Consider the following 17,265-nt stretch of genomic DNA (forward strand, 5'->3'; position numbering starts at 1 on the left):
TCTATATTTGTTTGTGACTTTATGCATTTGGAGCCAATACACAGTATTGGCTCCAAGACAGAAGAGCAGTAAGAACTAGGCAATGGGGGTTAAGTGACTTGCCCAGGGTCACACAGCTGGGAAGTGTCTGAGGCAAAATTTGAACCTAGGACCTCCCATCTCTAGGCCTGATTCTCAATCCACTGAGCCACCCAGTTGCCCCCTTGATTCTACTTTTTAAGAAATTATTTTCTTCGGTTAATTTTTTGATATCTTTTTCCTATTTTTTGTGCTTTCTTTAACAAGTTGCTGACTTTTTCATTATTTTCTTGCATTGCTAACATTTGTTTTCCAGTTGTTTTCCTCACACACATTAAATTTTTTTAAGTCTTTTTTTTTAAACCTCTTCCAAAAGTTCTTTTTGGTTTTGACTCCAATTCACATTTTCCTTAAAGGTTTCACTTAAACCATTTTCATATTGCTCTCTTCCATTGTACCACAATCCTCCCTGTCACCATAATAACTTTCTATTATTAAGCTCTCTCTTTTTTTTTTTGCTTTTTTAAAATTATATAACTTTTCACTGTGTATTAAAGTTGAGTTGTGTTCTTGGGTTGGAGAAGACTGTCCCAAACTTCTTCTTTTGGGACTCAGGGCTTTGCCCAGCTACTGGCTACTTGAGAGTCCTTTCTCTTTTCTTATTCAGTGAAGGGCAACATGAGGAGATCTCACTGATTGTTCACACCCTGGGAGGGGTGGGGTTACTCATTGCTAGCACATACTAGGGATGGGACCTTGCTGTTGGTTTGCCCTGGAGGCAGTGCTTCATGGCTCGCTTGCCCTGGGAGTGAGGGGCACCTGTTGGTGAACTGCACTTGGGGGACAGGGGCTCCCTATGGGCCAATGTTCTGCTGAAGCCCTCCTGCTAACCTCCATTCTGCCAGGGTGGCTACTGCCTTATTTAGATTGAGGCTTATTGCTGTGGAGCAGGGTCTTATCTCTCTCTTGCTGGGTTGCACCTGGTCATGCTCTGGCTCAGGACTGTGCTCCCATTTCTACCTCAGGGAGACAAACTTTCTGCTGATTCTCTGAGTCTTTTGTGTAGGAAATCTGTTTTACTCTCTCAAAATTCAGTAAGAGATTTTGTTTTAAAGAGAAATTTGGAGGCGAATTTGGGAGAGATTAGGCAAGTTTCCTCCTCCCTCTGCAATCTTGGATGAAATGAGATCATATCTGTGAAACTCTTGGCACAGTGCCTTGCACATAGTAGGCATTATATGAAATATACATGTGAAGCTAAATAAAAAAGCTATTATTGTTCTTTTCACAGGTAATAACTCCCCAAAACAAATGAAGGTCCTATAAAACCAGTCTTCTGCTGGAATTAAAAAAAAATTTTAGTGGAGAATTAAAGCATTTATTCATTGGAATAAAAGAAATTACTTTGGTTTGTTTAATGAATATGTAAGGAAAACATTTTTCCCAAATCAATTTTTTTAAAATTTCTTTGTCTAGACCTCTGATTCTATTAGTGTAGAGAAACAGTTCTATCCAATTACACAGATGACAACTCTTCTGTAATTTTTAGAAATTTTTCCTATGTCATTTTGATGTTAGGTGACTTGTCCAAGGTCACCAAGCCAAATGTGACCCAAAGGGGACCTGAGTCTTGTTCTTATTATCTCTGAGTCTAGCTTCTTTATACTCTACCCTGATGGTTCTCAACTTAAGTAGATAATTGACTTAGTTTCCTCTTTTTTCTTCTGAGATCTTAATTTCAAAAGTTATTAGTGCCACACATAGTGCCTATCATTTTAAAAAGATGAATGAAATGGTGAAGGAGTTTTATAAAACTGATCCTGGGCCTTCATGCCTTCAAAACTTAATTCAGTTTAGAGATAGAAATCCCATCAATGGTCAAAGAAGTCTATAACATTAACAATGAGCTTGTTTATTGCTGGAGATTTTTAACTTTTCATGTGGTTATTGTAGCCTTATCTAGTTAAAGCCCACGTCACTGTCTTCTTCAATATTATTCACTAACCAACTGGCTGATGTTTGGGTCCTGAGACCTCAGCACATTGTGTGTGAGGTCCTCTGGTTCAAAAGCACAGTGGACAAATGTCCTCACCACAAGGCTGTTTGCTACAAACGTACCCTTCTTTGTACAAGTCTTACATAGAAAAACCGATGTAAGTTGTCATTGATTGCAAGGTACGGAGCTTGAACTATTTTGAGCTTAGCTAAAGGTGAGCAAAGATGACATTTCATTTAAGAAAGCTTAAAATTGGATGGGCATTGTGTGAAATCCTCTCCCTTCAGTGCCAAAAGTCCAACCAATTCCCTTTATCAAATTTCTCTCAGAACCACATCTACAAAAACTGGCCATCTCTAAAAAGTCATTATAAACCTCAGTGAATGCTGAATATGCTCAGAATTTATTCATATGGTATTTTTCTGTTCAGTAGTTTCTTTCAAATCATACTAAATCCTAATTCTGACTCCAGAATAAAAATAGCTTGTCATATATTATTTAGGATAAAATAAATATTCTAATGCAAGGACATTTTCTGAGTGTCTATTATGTGCTTGGAATTGTGTTATAAGATGAAGGAGACATACGATTAGTCGATAAATATTTGTTAAGTGCCTACTATGTGCTAGACACCATACTAAGTCCTGGTGATACAAAAAAAGAGGCAAAAGACAATCCATGCTCTCAAGAAACTCACAGACTAATGGAAGAGTCAACATCCAAACAATTATGTACAAGCAAACTACATACAGAATAAATTGAAAGTTTAACATGAGAACCATTAGAATTAGGATCTAATCCAACAAACAAATATTGAAATCCCATTCAGAAGTCATGGCCCTGGCTCTCAAAAAGATGCTAATCTTGAAGGGAGTGAGAAGACTTAAAAGGAGAGATAGGATGCGAGGCAATGCTTTCACTTACTATATGACTTCATTGAAAATCAATTCATATTTTGGACCTACATCATCTGTATCTATAAAAGAGGAATACTCACCCAGATTGTTCTGAACAGCAAATAAGATAATGAATGTGAAAATACTTTGTGACATTAAACTGTTCTATATATAAAATAGTCCTGTGGGCCTTCCCTTAAATGGTGCCCAGATTTAAACTCACAATAAGTGGGTTCAAATCTACAGAAGTCCTAGTCTCTAAAGAGAGGAGTAAAGATTCTTATGATTGTCTCTGTTTTATTTTTGCTCCCACCTCAGAGCAGAAATCTAGAGATTATTTCAAAATAGAGTTTAATTTTGACTCACATCTAGAGACTTCTCATAATAGGAATCATTGGGAATGTACTCAATGTACAAAGCAGATCAGGTATGAGGTAGCTATTGATCTATTCCAACACAAAATTAATATAAAAAATAAAAGACTTCTAAGTGCCCATTAACAAATAATTAGAACATATTATGATGTTTCTCCTCCTCTGACAGTCTCCTAGATGGTTTATTCTTAAAAAATTAAGGCAGGAAATACTTTGTAGAACTAGGGAAGAGATATTTCATATTCAGTACCATATGAATAACTCCCTCATATCTTCAGACAAACAAAAGGATACTTTGGGCTCATGCTCTCATCAATGGTTATCTTTTTCAAGAATCATTACAGTAGCTAGAGAGAGCCCCTTACACTGAGCAGCAAGCATCCACTCAGGATTCCTTGAATTCCTGAGATAGCCTCAAGACTCAAAAATATCTATATGTCAAGATTGCTAATCAGTCACCTGCAGGTAGGGAAAGGAAAACCAAGTAGAGGACGTAACTAATGATTGAACATCCTGTGTTAAATGCATCTGTACAAGCAAATGAATTCACTGCCATATGCTCATGTCTGTCATACCTTTTAGAGGATGGAAATATATACATTCCCTTTCTTCTCAGAAAGTCCAAAGGTGACCTACTGGAATCCCAAGCCACACAATCAAAGGAGATGAATAGACTGGGAGCAGAAGTTTTCTTCTTTTATAGTCTACTGACTGGGTAACTCTTGCTTTTCAGGGGACAAAACTCTTTTACACAGTTTCTTATCAAAGCTTGGTAAAGGATACATCTCAGAAAATAAGGAGGAACCAAAACCCTCTAGTTGTACATACATACATACCTTTATTCTTTGTTTTGTAATATTTATTCATAGTTGCCTTAATTTTATTTTTTACTAAAACTGGAAGCCATATTTCCTACTGTTGTCACATTTTTCCTGTTTATTTATCTGTTTGTGTTCAAGGTCTCTGAGATTTCTTCTTCCTGGAATCTTTCATACTTTTATCTTTTTTCTCTCTCTCTCTCTTTTCCTTATTGTTCACTTCTGACTCTGTCCCTTCTAATTGTGGTTTCCATCAGGGTTGGATCTAAATGTATCTCAGCTTCCTCTCCACATGGGCAATTCATAGTTCATCAGACTGAGTCTCTGTCCCAGTTGACTTTTAGGTGGTCAGAACTGACCCCATCTAGATTCTGTGCTCTTCCCTCAAACGTAGTGGAGTCCTGCACAGCTCCTCACATGTACAGTATCCTGTCCTGGAAACATCTCCCACTCTCTCTGTTTCTTGGTACTTTGGTCTAGCACCATAAACTAGCAACAATTAATATTTGATCTGGCAACTGCAAAGCCTATTGATACTGGCAGTTCAAACTTTTGTGGCATTGGTGTTTATAGATTTCACCCCCCAGTAAGCATTTATTCCTAAAGGACTGTGATCAAGGTTGTTGTAGAGGTCCAAGTAAACTTCCACATCTTAGAGCTGGATTTCTGGAAATAGAGAAGGATGAGGTGTTTTTTTTTTTTAAACCTTCTTTCTTTCTTTCCTAGCAAGAACTATAAGACAGAAGGACAAGAGCTAGGCAAACGGGGTTAACTGACTTGTCCAAGGTTACACAACCAGAAAGTGTTTGAGAACAGAATTGAACCCAGGTCCTTCCAATACCAAGCCTATGCACTTCCAATACCAAGTACTCTATGCACTGAGTCATGAGGCTGCCCCTAGGGCTAGGTTTTGATGCAAACCTGAATTGGATTCTTGGAACTACTCTTATGGCTTTGCTGCCTATAGCCTAGGAGGTAGGGGAAAGATACCCAATGAATTCAGGGTAAGGGTGCATCACATGATGAAGAAAATATCCAGTCTGCCATCTTACTGCATGTGTGATCTGGAAATTCTGCCCTTTATCCAAAGAGAAAAGTAGATGTCTCTCTGAAAGTGGCCAGGGATAGAGTTTCAACATTCCATGTGAAGTACCCCAATCAGAATACTTTTCACTAGAAGTATACCAGGCATAGATCTACTTCATATTGGCTCCTTGAGATGGTCACAGTTACATATAAATGTGGACTGTTAGTTCACACTCTCCTAAGGTGTTAAAATGCCTTCACTATCATAAGGTAAAATATTATGTCCTGATAGGTGCTAGAAAGCAATGATCCAATAAAAGGAAGGAGTCTCCAGGAGAAATTTGAGTTTCCAGAAGGTCATTGATGGGAAAATTCTGTTTGTTTTTCAAATGACACCACTAGATGGCATCTAAAGTCCTAGATCTAAGTCTGTGGTTGTATTATTATAAAGTTCTATGACCTTTAAGATCAACCCACCCATCTTTCAGATTAGAAAATTAAGATTCAGAGAAAGGGATTTGTAACATTGTTCAAGGGCACATAGATAATCACTGGCCAAGTAAGACAGAACTGGATTTGCTCAGTCCTAGTCTAGAGCATTACGTCTTCATGATATCTCTAATCTTTCCTTTGAATAGTTGGGTTTTTTAAATTTACATATCAATAAAAATTTTATCAATATAATTTTAATAATTATTTTCTGACATTTTGTGATCTATGTTTTCTTTCTTCTTCTTGCCCCTTCATCCCCAAGATGGCAGTTAATATGATATAGGTTGTATGTTTTCTATTATATAATACACATTTTTATGTTAGTCATGTTGTAAAAGAAAATACACATCCTTTACATTAAGGAAAAATTCCTGGAGGAAAAAGGTGAAGAAGAACACGAGACTCTGTCAGTTCTTTCTAGGGTTGTGGATAATTCCTCTGAAGAACTTTCAATAAATATATTTGGACTGATTTTTTTTAAAAACTATGTAGAGTTCAAAGTAACTGCATTTTTAGTCATTATTTTTACTTACATTTTTACACACTTAATTAATTCCCGAAACTTAAGTTAATGGACTAAAACCCGGTATTTTTTAGACTTGATATGAGGGACAAGAATAGATAAATTTCTAGCTGGTACAAATTCCAGTCAGACTCTATCTAAAAACTACAAAAAAAACTATGAAAATTCAAGTACTAAAATATAACATTAAATTATTTAAATATTATTAATCTCAGAACAAACTATTAGAACAGTAGGTCATTAATAACTACTTCTGTATGGTTATGAGTAAATAATTTAATAGCTCAGTATCAATTTTCTCATCTGTAAAACCAAAGTAATAAGGCTTTCCCTTATGGAGATGTGTTATTCTTATACTAAATTGCAACATAATGGAAATAGATCAATTAGCTTGTGACATACTGAGAAATTTGGTCTATGGCTGCTGGTTCTGTCAAGGTGTACGAGGTGTACAGGGAGCACTAGCACCTCTTCAAGGTTGTTCATCCACTTTTGGTCACTACTTGTCATCCAATTCTCACCATAGCTCAAAGCAGCAGTAGCAGGAACAGCTGCCACAACCCAGGAAGCTGTCTCAGCAGTTATTTTTAATCTTCCCTATAGGAAAGATTTACCTTTATTAAAGCTGAGCAAAGCACATCATCAAAACATAACATTCTCTTAGTATCACCACCATCAGACTGAAGGTGGCTTAAACGCCAGTCTTTTGGACAGAAAAGTCAAATGTGATTTATCTGTGTAGATTAGAAATCAAGAGTTGGAACTGAATCTTTAACTTAAATTTTTCATAAAAGATTTCTCTCCTATCACAAACAATCCAGGGTCAGGTACAATCATTTTAGAGAAGAGAATTGCCAACAAGCTTCACATTCCAGCTTCCACGTCATGTGTAACCTACAATCTCATGAAGTTAGAGTTTGCTGAGAAAGTCATCAACTCATTTTCTACTTCCAAGAAGTATATATTCATAGAAGTTAATGAACTTATTTTCTTTTTTTTTCTTTTTTTTAATATATATATATATTTTATTTGATCATTTCCAAGCATTATTCGTTAAAGACATAGATCATTTTCTTTTCCTCCCCCCCACCCCCCATAGCCGACGCGTAAGTCCACTGGGCATTAGATGTTTTCTTGATTTGAACCCATTGCTTTGTTGATAGTATTTGCATTAGAGTGTTCATTTAAAGTCTATCCTCTGTCATAATGAACTTATTTTAAGGAAAATGTCAAAGCAAAGCCTCATTCTTTTAGAATAATTCCAAATAGTAATGATGTGGGAAAGACAAATAATTTTATCAGTGATACCCTCCTCCTCTAGAGTTTGGAAAGCCCTTGTCGAAATTATTATTTACTTGTGTGTCTTTTTTCTTCTATAAAATTTATTTTTTCCAGATTACATGTCGGTATAATTTATTAATATTCATCTTCTGATGTTTTTTGATCCATGTTCTCTCTCTTTCTTCCACTCTTCCCTCCTTTGGGCAAGCCCAAAATGCAGATAATATGATATTGGTTGTATTTACCTTATCATATAATACATATTTCTGCATTTGGCATGTGTGAAAGAAGACACATAGTGCTTATACTAAGGAATCATGGAGGAAATAAAGAATGGTAGGTTTCAATTTTAAATGCAGACTCCATCCATTTCTTCTATGGTATAGGTATCCTTTCTAGTCTCAGAGTTTTCCTGGAACCTTGTCTTGTTGATAATAGTTAATTCACTCATAAATGATCATCATATATTATAGTTGTTACTGTGTAAAACATTCTCCTCATTCTGTTTACTTCACTTTGCATCATTTCATGTCTTGCAAGATTTTTTTGTGATGATCTTGTTTGTCATTTCTTATGGCACAATAGTAGTCCATTACAATTATATATCACAACTTCAGCGCTTCCCCAGATGATGGATATCTCTTTAGCTTCCAGTTCTTTGCTACCACAAAAAGACCTGCTATAAATATTTTTGTAAAGGTAGATTACTTTCCCCTATCTTTAATCTCTATGAGATACAGACTTATTAGTTGTATTACCAGGTCAAAGGATGTTACATTTGTCTTTATTTTTTTAATTTACTATATTCTAAAAAGAACAGAAGAAGAAAATTGTACATGAAAGCACATCTCTAATCAAATCTCTAATACAGATATGCATGTGTGTATAGGTATATATATTATTTTCTTTCAACATGGAACTTTCAAGGTGGTCTTGCTTGTCTATGTTTTCTTCTGGCCTTTCATCTGTCCTTGTATGTTATAAAAAATGTTTTAAAGATCATTTCTTTCTTTTCCTTTTCTTTGGGAACTATCCTATTATTAGACTTCCTCTCACTCTCTCTTCTACCAAAAATGAAAAAAAAGGAATAAAACCCTTGTCATAAAGAAGATTTGCCAAACAAAACAAATTCCCACATTAGCTGTAGCTAAAAATAATTTCTCTTTCTGTACCTTGATTCCATCAACTCTTTCAGGTGGTGGGTAACATTCCTCACTGGAAGCATGGCTGGATAAGAGGGAAGATATTCTCAAGAGAAAGAATAGCCCAAACAAAGGGTAGCACAGATTATGATTGGAAGGAATAAAACTAGCGCTGAGATGAAAATTTTTTCCAGGAAACTGGAAACCAAACTAATATTTTTGTGTGTGTTTTTTTTGCTATCACATCCTTCCAGGATAAAGAAATTTATATGAATGTGAATGGGGAGCATAAAAACTGATGAGTTCCTCTCAGCCATCACAAAGTTACAAATAATTTTTAAAATTGTCTTGTTGGTAATTGGATAGAAATGGTTCCCAAAGGATATAAGGATCCCTTAGGCAAACCATTGAACTGACACAAGGCTGAGAAGACAAAAGCACACACACACACACACACACACACACACACACACACACACACACACACACACACACACAATTTTGGCTTTTTTGTTCAATAAACTCCTGGTCCCCCATCCATATCATCCCACACATAACATAACCATCAATCTGGAATGATACCACCTTGGAAGAAGCAGAGTGTTTCCCTCTAGGATCAGAGAGGCCAACTCTTGCTTTGTTAGTGGACAACAAACATCTTCAGTCTGTAGCTGGCTAACTTGTTCACCAGAGCCCAACTCCTTCATCACAGGACACTAGACTGTGTCGATGGCTCTGTGTAAATCCATGTCCTCTACTACAAGTCACTCAAAAGCAGACAACTTGCTGGTGGCAGGTCAGATATTTATAGGAATTCAGGCTTTCAGGAATTACTCAGTATCATGTTGCTTCTTTCTCCTTCTCCTCTCTATTATCACTCCAGGATTGAGAAATTTCTCAACATTGAGAAATCCTGCATTTTTTGACTGCTTTATTGGCACACAAGCTCTGCCTAGAAGTTTGCAGTGCATCATGAAGCCAAAATGTTCTCCTCTCAGAAATAGAGAGCTAGTGCATACCTTCCTCATTTCATCTTTATGTAGCTTGCAGGCATGACTCTTCACTCCTTGGAACACTATGGGCCCTACTAGTTTATATTTTCTTTTCTGATCTTCTTAGAGTGTCTTGTTAATGACTAGTAAGCCCTGATGGCTGGTACCTTGTCCTGTCTCCCCCTGTACTATTTGAGATAAAATACTTGGGGAAATCAAGACACTATATATTCCTAAATAATAAAAGTCAAACTAGCTAGGTTATTTCTAAATGCCATCAAAGCCTTTCCTTAGTTCTGAGAGAGCAGCTAATCCATTCTATTCATTCCCCATTTCCTCCCCCATCTTCCCAAAAACACATTTCTGCAATTTTTAGGTTTCTTTAGTCACTTGGCTATCTTTAAGTATAATGTCCCTCTTGGCAGAAGTGAATTTAAAATTCAACCAACACCTACTATGTATAGAATACTAGGCAAGGTGTTGGAGGAGATACAAAATTTGGAAATATATTCTCCCCACCTCCAACCACCAGCCCACCCCAATAGCCAAAAGTGTTTAGTTTTAGGGGGTTTTAAATGTCTTATAACACCCATAAAGGTCTGTGCAAAAATGCTGACACTTAAATTATAAGGCTGAACCAAGTCCAGCATTCATTAAAATAATTGCCAGAAGAGTTGGCCTGAAAAACACTGCATTCTTCTCCCCCAAATGGAATGTAAGCCTTTTAAAGAGAAGAAGGATGGGGGAGGAGACTCAGGGACTTAAGGATAATTCTTGATTTGGCAAACAGAATTTCCCTGAGGCCAGAATCAAAAGCAGGAAATACAGAAATGGCCTCACAAAAGTAACTACATCAGCAAGGTTGCAGGAAGCCTTGGAAGTCCACATTTGGAGAGAGCCTAATTTCCCATTCTTGGCTCTTTTTGGATTGTTATTGTCATGGTAACATCTGTGCTGTTCTTTTGAAGCTAGAAACTGAGAGCATGCAGCTCTCCTCTTCCAAGGCTTCCATAACAAGAGGGATAGCCAAAGACATTGCTCCCTCTCTGCAGGTACACAGTCTGAGTCATCAACATGTGGAAACCAAGCCCAGACATTTGGGTCTTCTAAGAAAGTGATGACAAAGTATCTGACCAAGAGAAAGCTGGAAAGCAACAGGGGTTTCCCCATTAGTCAAGCAAAATGCATACTAAAAAGTAGAGAAGGAAGAACAAGTATCTGGGGTTTCCCCATAAACCATCCAAAATGCATCTGGAATAGTAGAGAAGGAAGAGCAAAGGTGTTGGGTCCTTACTGGAAAATGTGACTAGCAGAAGGGAGAGAAGATCCATGGAGTACCAACAGATATGCCTAACTTATATGTAAATATACACATGAACCTATAGTCACACTCTCTCTCTTTATCTATCTCTGTTTATCTATCTGTCTGTCTCTCCAGTGTGGTATAATGGCCCCAGGGTTAGGAATACTTAGGTTCCATCCCTGCCTCTGATACACACAAGCTGTTTGACCTTAGGCAAAACCATTGAACCTCTCAAAGCCACCAGCAATGAACTAATTTAATATTTTGCAGACTGCTGCTCATTGTCAGTGATAATTTCTTCACGAAAAGCTTGTTACACAGATGAAATAAAGGTTTGATATGCATGAATTTTTAATATCTGTGTTATTGTATATTTTGTAAACACACATATATGGTTCAAGAAAGAGAATGAGAAAGAGGAGAGACAGAAAAAGAGACAGAGAAAAAAGAGAAAGAGAAAGAGAGAGAGAGAGGGACAGAAGCAGAGAGATAGAGAGAGAGAAAGGAAGAGAGAGAGGGAGAGGGAGGGGGAGTAAGAGGGGGAGAGAGAGGAAAAGAGAGAGGGAGAGACAGACAGACAGACAGACAGACAGAGACAGAGAGAGAGACACAGAGAGAGAGAGAGAGAGAGAGAGAGAGAGAGAGAGAGACACAGAGAGAGAGAGAGAGAGAGAGAGAGAGATAGAGAGAGAGAGAGAGAGAGAGAGAGAGAGAGAGAGAGAGAGAGAGAGAAAGACAGAGAGAGAAAGACAGAGAGACAGAGAGAGAGGAGTCAAAATTTTACCAGTATTAGAACCTTAGGTGTGGAAATCTCCATATACCAAAGCAGATCAGCAATTAAACTGCAACTTATAGTCTAAAGGAAATGATTGCCTGGAAGAACTGGAAGATTATGACTTTCCCTAGTCACACAGTCATAGAAAGGCCCTGAACACAGAGAACTGCCACCAAAGCTAACCTTCTATTCACTCTGCCATGCTTTCCTGGCTCTTAGCAAGTGTGATCCTCAGAATGGAACTTGATGGTGGATAACTATAAGCAGCAAAAATAACCAAGAACTTAAGCCATTGAGTGCACGAATATAAGACAGAAGATTGGAAATGAAGACAGTTGTACCTCAAAAGATGTAATAGTTTAGTCTCAAATGCATTAGCATTTGTCATCAAACATTAACATTTCAGCAGGAATCTCCTGTAATATCCTGTTAAAACAAAACCCTTGTTAATGGCTTCAATTGTTCCAACTGTTCTAAAGACATAATAGCTTCAGTTCATCAAGTTCATTATAATATTTTTCAAAATTGGCACAATTTTATTTTCCCCTTCCCGTTAATAAAATATGCCCAAGAAATGTATTACCAGAAGTAATTTCATTACTGGGAGAATATTCATAAAAATTATTTTTAAAAATCTTTTTGAGTTTATGTAATCTTCACTTTATTCATAAACTTTTCAGGGAGAAAGCTTCCCAAAGTTCACTGTGAAATATTTTCAATCTCTCTCTCCTTCATTAGTGCTTATAGGCCAATTTTCCAATACCTTGGACTGAGAGCTCCTTTGCAATATCATCTTGAGACTCAAGCAGAGTTAGACAGCTTCCTAAAGGCACACAGGGAAAACTTTCTATGATATTAGGGGCTTTTGTGGAGGCTGAAATAGCACTTTGGGGATCTGTAAGAACCATTATCATGTAGAAGAATGATAATTAGATTTTAGTTATAAGGACTCAGAACGAAGCAAAGAAGACAGGGAAGCACTGGCTAAGTTTTATTAGAAGAGAAAAACAATTAGATTTGAAATCAGGAAACCTAGATTTAAGTTTTAGCTTTGATTCTTATTAGCTCTATGATAATGGTCATTGTGTAACATTTGTATAACATAAACAGTGATTGTGTAACATTTATAAGCCTCACTTTTTTAATATGCACAATGTTGCTGATAATACTGTTCCTACCTATTTCCTAGGATCATTTTAGGACTTAAATAAGGTATTGTGCTTAAAGTATTTTCTAAACCACAAATATTAGATGAATGTTTTATCATTATTAGCTAGTAAAATGGAGTCAGAAGTAAAAAATTTGAACACATCATATATGCCAACAGCAAAAAAAAAAAAAAAAGTGGAGGAGGATGAGGACTAGATTTGGGATTTTTTTGATACAGGGAACTTCCATGTACTTAAACTCACTCACTATGCCAATACAATTCAGAATCTTATCAGAAATTTAGAGTCTTGAAGAGTTGTTTAAAATTCTAAGAGTTTAAGTAACTTGGAAGTCCATAAAAAACAAGTTTTAAATAAGTACCTTATTAAAGCTAGTTATTAACATTTTCTTTGGAGGAGGAAAGGAAGAAGAGGACAGAAAATGTAGTTTAGTAAAACAATAGGGTTTCCTTTTGTTTTTGTTCTTTCTATCTCCCTTTTTAAAATGTCCTAAGTCTCTTCTTATACAAAAATGGCAACTCAGGAATACATTTTGTTCATTCATTTTGTTATTTAATTTTTTAAACTTGTTCCAGATTACATGTTAAATTCAATTTTTAATAATCATTTTCTGACATTTTGTGATCCATGTTCTCTACCTGCCTCCCATCCCTTCCTTCTCCATAAGATGGCAGGTAATTTGATATAGGTGATAAATGTGTTATCATTACTTCTATGTTCATCACGTTGTGAAAGAAGATACATATCACTTACACTAGAGAAAGAAAGTTCATGGAAGAAATAGTGAAGAATGATATGCTTCAATCTGCATTCAGATCCTATCAGTTCCTTCTATGGTGATGGATATTTGTTTTCATTATGTTTATTCATTTTCTCTCCTGGTTTCTCCTTTTATTCCATAAAGAACTCAACCCCAACCCAATTCTTCTTTATACTCAATTCCAGGAATTATATCCTATATGATTCTATAGTATTCTCTCTACTTAGTTATCTAATGTGATGCTTTCTTCTCTAGGGGGAAAAAAAAAAAAAGAAAAATCCATTTGGGCCCAATCTTCCTAAACTAACAGGATTGATTAAAAGGGAATTGCAGTCTTCTGGTCTAAGCCATAGAGCATTGTGGATTCCAACTTTTATAAAATATATCTGAGAATAACATTCTACTAAAGACATACTACTAAAATTCAACAAGGAGAAGGAATGAAAACCAAGAAATCATCTCAAAACAATTATTCCTGGCAAGTATTTTTATGATGCTTTATATGTATTGGAATGTAATTGGAATGTAATATGGAAATTGGCCAGTGAGAATCCAGCCTTTAAACCATTTGTCCTTCCTCATGAGTTATACAGAACATATATGGATATATCCCACCTAAGTCCATTCTGAGAAATAGAAGCTTGATGACCCTTTTTGTGGCGATGAGTCACGAAGAGGCTGGTGCTGTGCAGATGATGAAGAGTTTCCTAATTGACTTTAGAATCAGAAGTAATGATGACTCAAGAGCAGATGAATAAGAAATAAGCGTATTTTGAAGAATGCATCAGAGTGATCTCTAACTCTCTTCCCTGTAATCTGTCAAGTAAAGGCTATTGACATGAACTATGCCTGCTTTCCCTTCACCCTGGCTAACCTGTTGTCTCTGAGCATATGATACCTCTTTTTTTACATTTTTATTCTTCCTGATTTTATAATAATGTACATATTGAAATGGGGAGAGCCTAGAAAAATAATCACTTCAGAACCCCTAAAGCCATCAGAGATCCCAACAGCAATTAGCCTGTGGCAGAATGAATTTGATAACCAAGGAAGCACTTGCAGATGGAATTAAAACTTAACAAAATAATAGCTAGCATTTATATAGCTCCTACTATGTGCCAGGCAATGTCTTTAGTATGTAACAAATTTAATTTCATCCTCATAACAAACCCTGGGAAATAAATGCTATTATAATCCCCATTGTACAGATGAAGAATCTGAGGCACATGGAGGGTTAATTGATTTTTCCAAGGTCATACAGCTAGTAACTGCATGAGTTTTGATTTGATGTCAGGTTTTACTGGTTGCCCCAGCAGTTAGGAATGACAGTCTTCTCCCCCCCCCCAAAAAAAATAAATAAATAACAGTACTTTCAAAGCTCTCTACTATAGAAAAACACTGAATTTCTGAGTCCAATAGAGAAGTATATCTAAAGGAAATATCATGAGAATCCTCTGAAGGGAGAAAATAACTCCTAGGGCCCATAACCACAAATGTTCTTTATATATGTATTTACCATTGCACTTTAAGTTCAATCCCACTCTCCCCAGGGATCTCACATTTGCATTTACACCTAACAAATAAATGAACAAAAGAGTTGATCCCACTCTGGGAAGGGGGGGGGGGTGTGTTTTTATGACTGCTGTTCACCTTCACAGCAAATATACTTTTTTCCCTAAAAGTTAATAGAGTTTTAGTTAATTGATAATGTGGAGCACCCCAGATGGAGGTTCATGAATTACACATTTAGAAGTCACAATTTATTGGAACTGATTACCCTTGGAATTCTGAGAAGAGTATTTTATCCTCTGGGAACTGTAATAGAGGGTTAAGCCTGTCAGTAGAGAGAGAGAGGGAGAAAGAGTAGAGACCTCCCTTTTCAAATTGGGGTTCAGAGAAGACAGCTGCTGTTTAACTTGGCCAAGGGAGAGGAGAGGGGGAGTGAGTAGTTCCCCCCTTCAGCCTCCCCTCAGCTGTGGCTGCTCAACTCAAACTGCCTCTTGACTTCCCTCTACTACTAATGTATAGAGATTCCCTCCTCAAAGAGAGAGAGTTACCCTCCCCCTTAAGCTAGAACTGTTTCCCACTCACACTAGAGCCAGTTGGGGAAAATAACAAACTTTATTCCAACTGAATCAGTTTGGGTATAACACAGGGAAATGGCTGCAGGAAGGGTTTTTGTGAGGAAAGAGGGAATAAAATATCCCTATTCTAGCTACCCTTACCTCCCTCCTCAAGTTGGGGAACCCAGGCCTTGGCAGACTTGGACCCCTGAGAGATTCAGACGTATATGGCCCTGGTCTTGGTCCACCAGCACAGTTCAGAACCAAGGCCACAAGGAGCTGTGAGGTGATCTTGTCAGCTGCTGGGCTGTCTTCTCCAACTGCCCCTTCTTTTGGGAATTGGGGGGGGGGGTGTCCAAATCACCAGAAGAAAGATATAAGTTTTCCTCAGGAGTGAAGTCTTAACCAGACCTTTCCTTGGGCTGTCTCAGGATTGAGAGCTAACTGCCTCTCTCTGACAGAAACTCTTGCTCTCCCCTGATTCCTGAACTTCTCCAGGGGCCCCTACCCACTGTGGCTGAGACTCCATCAATTTCCCAGACTGTAACTCCAGTTCTAGGGCTTGAAACCTCTATCACAGAACCTAACCTGCCAATGCAATAGAAGTTTGGTCTCTGTATATCTGTGTGCCTGTACATGCATGTGTACATATATGTAGAAAATGAAACTTCATAATCATGAGGGAATAATAAAACTGTTATGAAAAAAATAGAGATTGGGGAGAAGGAAGCAATGGACTAGAAAAGTCATCTCTTATAGGGAGGAAAATCAATTGTTAATGAAATGTAGTCTGGACAAAAAAAAATCCTCAGGGGGAAGATGCCCCTTTGGAAAATTTTCCATTTATACTGCTTTGTTTCATCTCTACCATATTTCAAAATTCTCACATTCTTTGAGGTTGTCTTTGAAGAGAAAGCCCCTTTGCAATCTCATCTCAAGAGAAATTTTTTCATGCTTTCCAATGGGTTTCCATGGCTGACTGCCTCTCTGTTGCAGGAAGTCTCCTGGAGTGAAGAGGCATTGCTTGTCTCATCCCCATACCCAGCTCACTGCTGACTACCCAACAGGGGGCTGATCATTTTATCACAGACTATACTTTTGGCCACACAATAAGTTATCAACATCCCGCCAGGAAGAATAAATGCCAGAACTAACTGACTCAGATCAGGAGTTACAACTACAACAGGTGACTGACAGAATTCTTCTGATGAATGGTATGCTTCTAAGTCAACTTCCAGCCTAAAAAATGGGGAAAAAAAGATTGCCTGTCCTAGAGTCTCATCATTAGGAAGTTGTCAGCCTATAATAAGAAAAGTACTCTCTGAAGGCTAGGGATGATGAGTGTTATCCCCTATTGTGTTGTATTTTTGCAACTATTATCACTATTGTCTATAATAACAAATATACTTCCTAGCCTTAAATCCTAATTCTGTTGTTACAGATGTGAGCTTGGGTAATTTATGACATCCTCATTTACATCCTCAATATAATCATTGTCATCATCACCATCTTTTTCTTCTTCCTCATTTTTTAGAGTATATTAAGGGTTACAAAGTATTTTGTAATTTTTTCTCATTTGATCCTCACAAGAACCCTAAAAATAAAATGCCATTATTACCTTCATTTTATAGATAAAG

Source organism: Monodelphis domestica, chromosome 6, assembly GCF_027887165.1.
Source record: "Monodelphis domestica isolate mMonDom1 chromosome 6, mMonDom1.pri, whole genome shotgun sequence".
NCBI lineage: Eukaryota > Metazoa > Chordata > Mammalia > Didelphimorphia > Didelphidae > Monodelphis > Monodelphis domestica.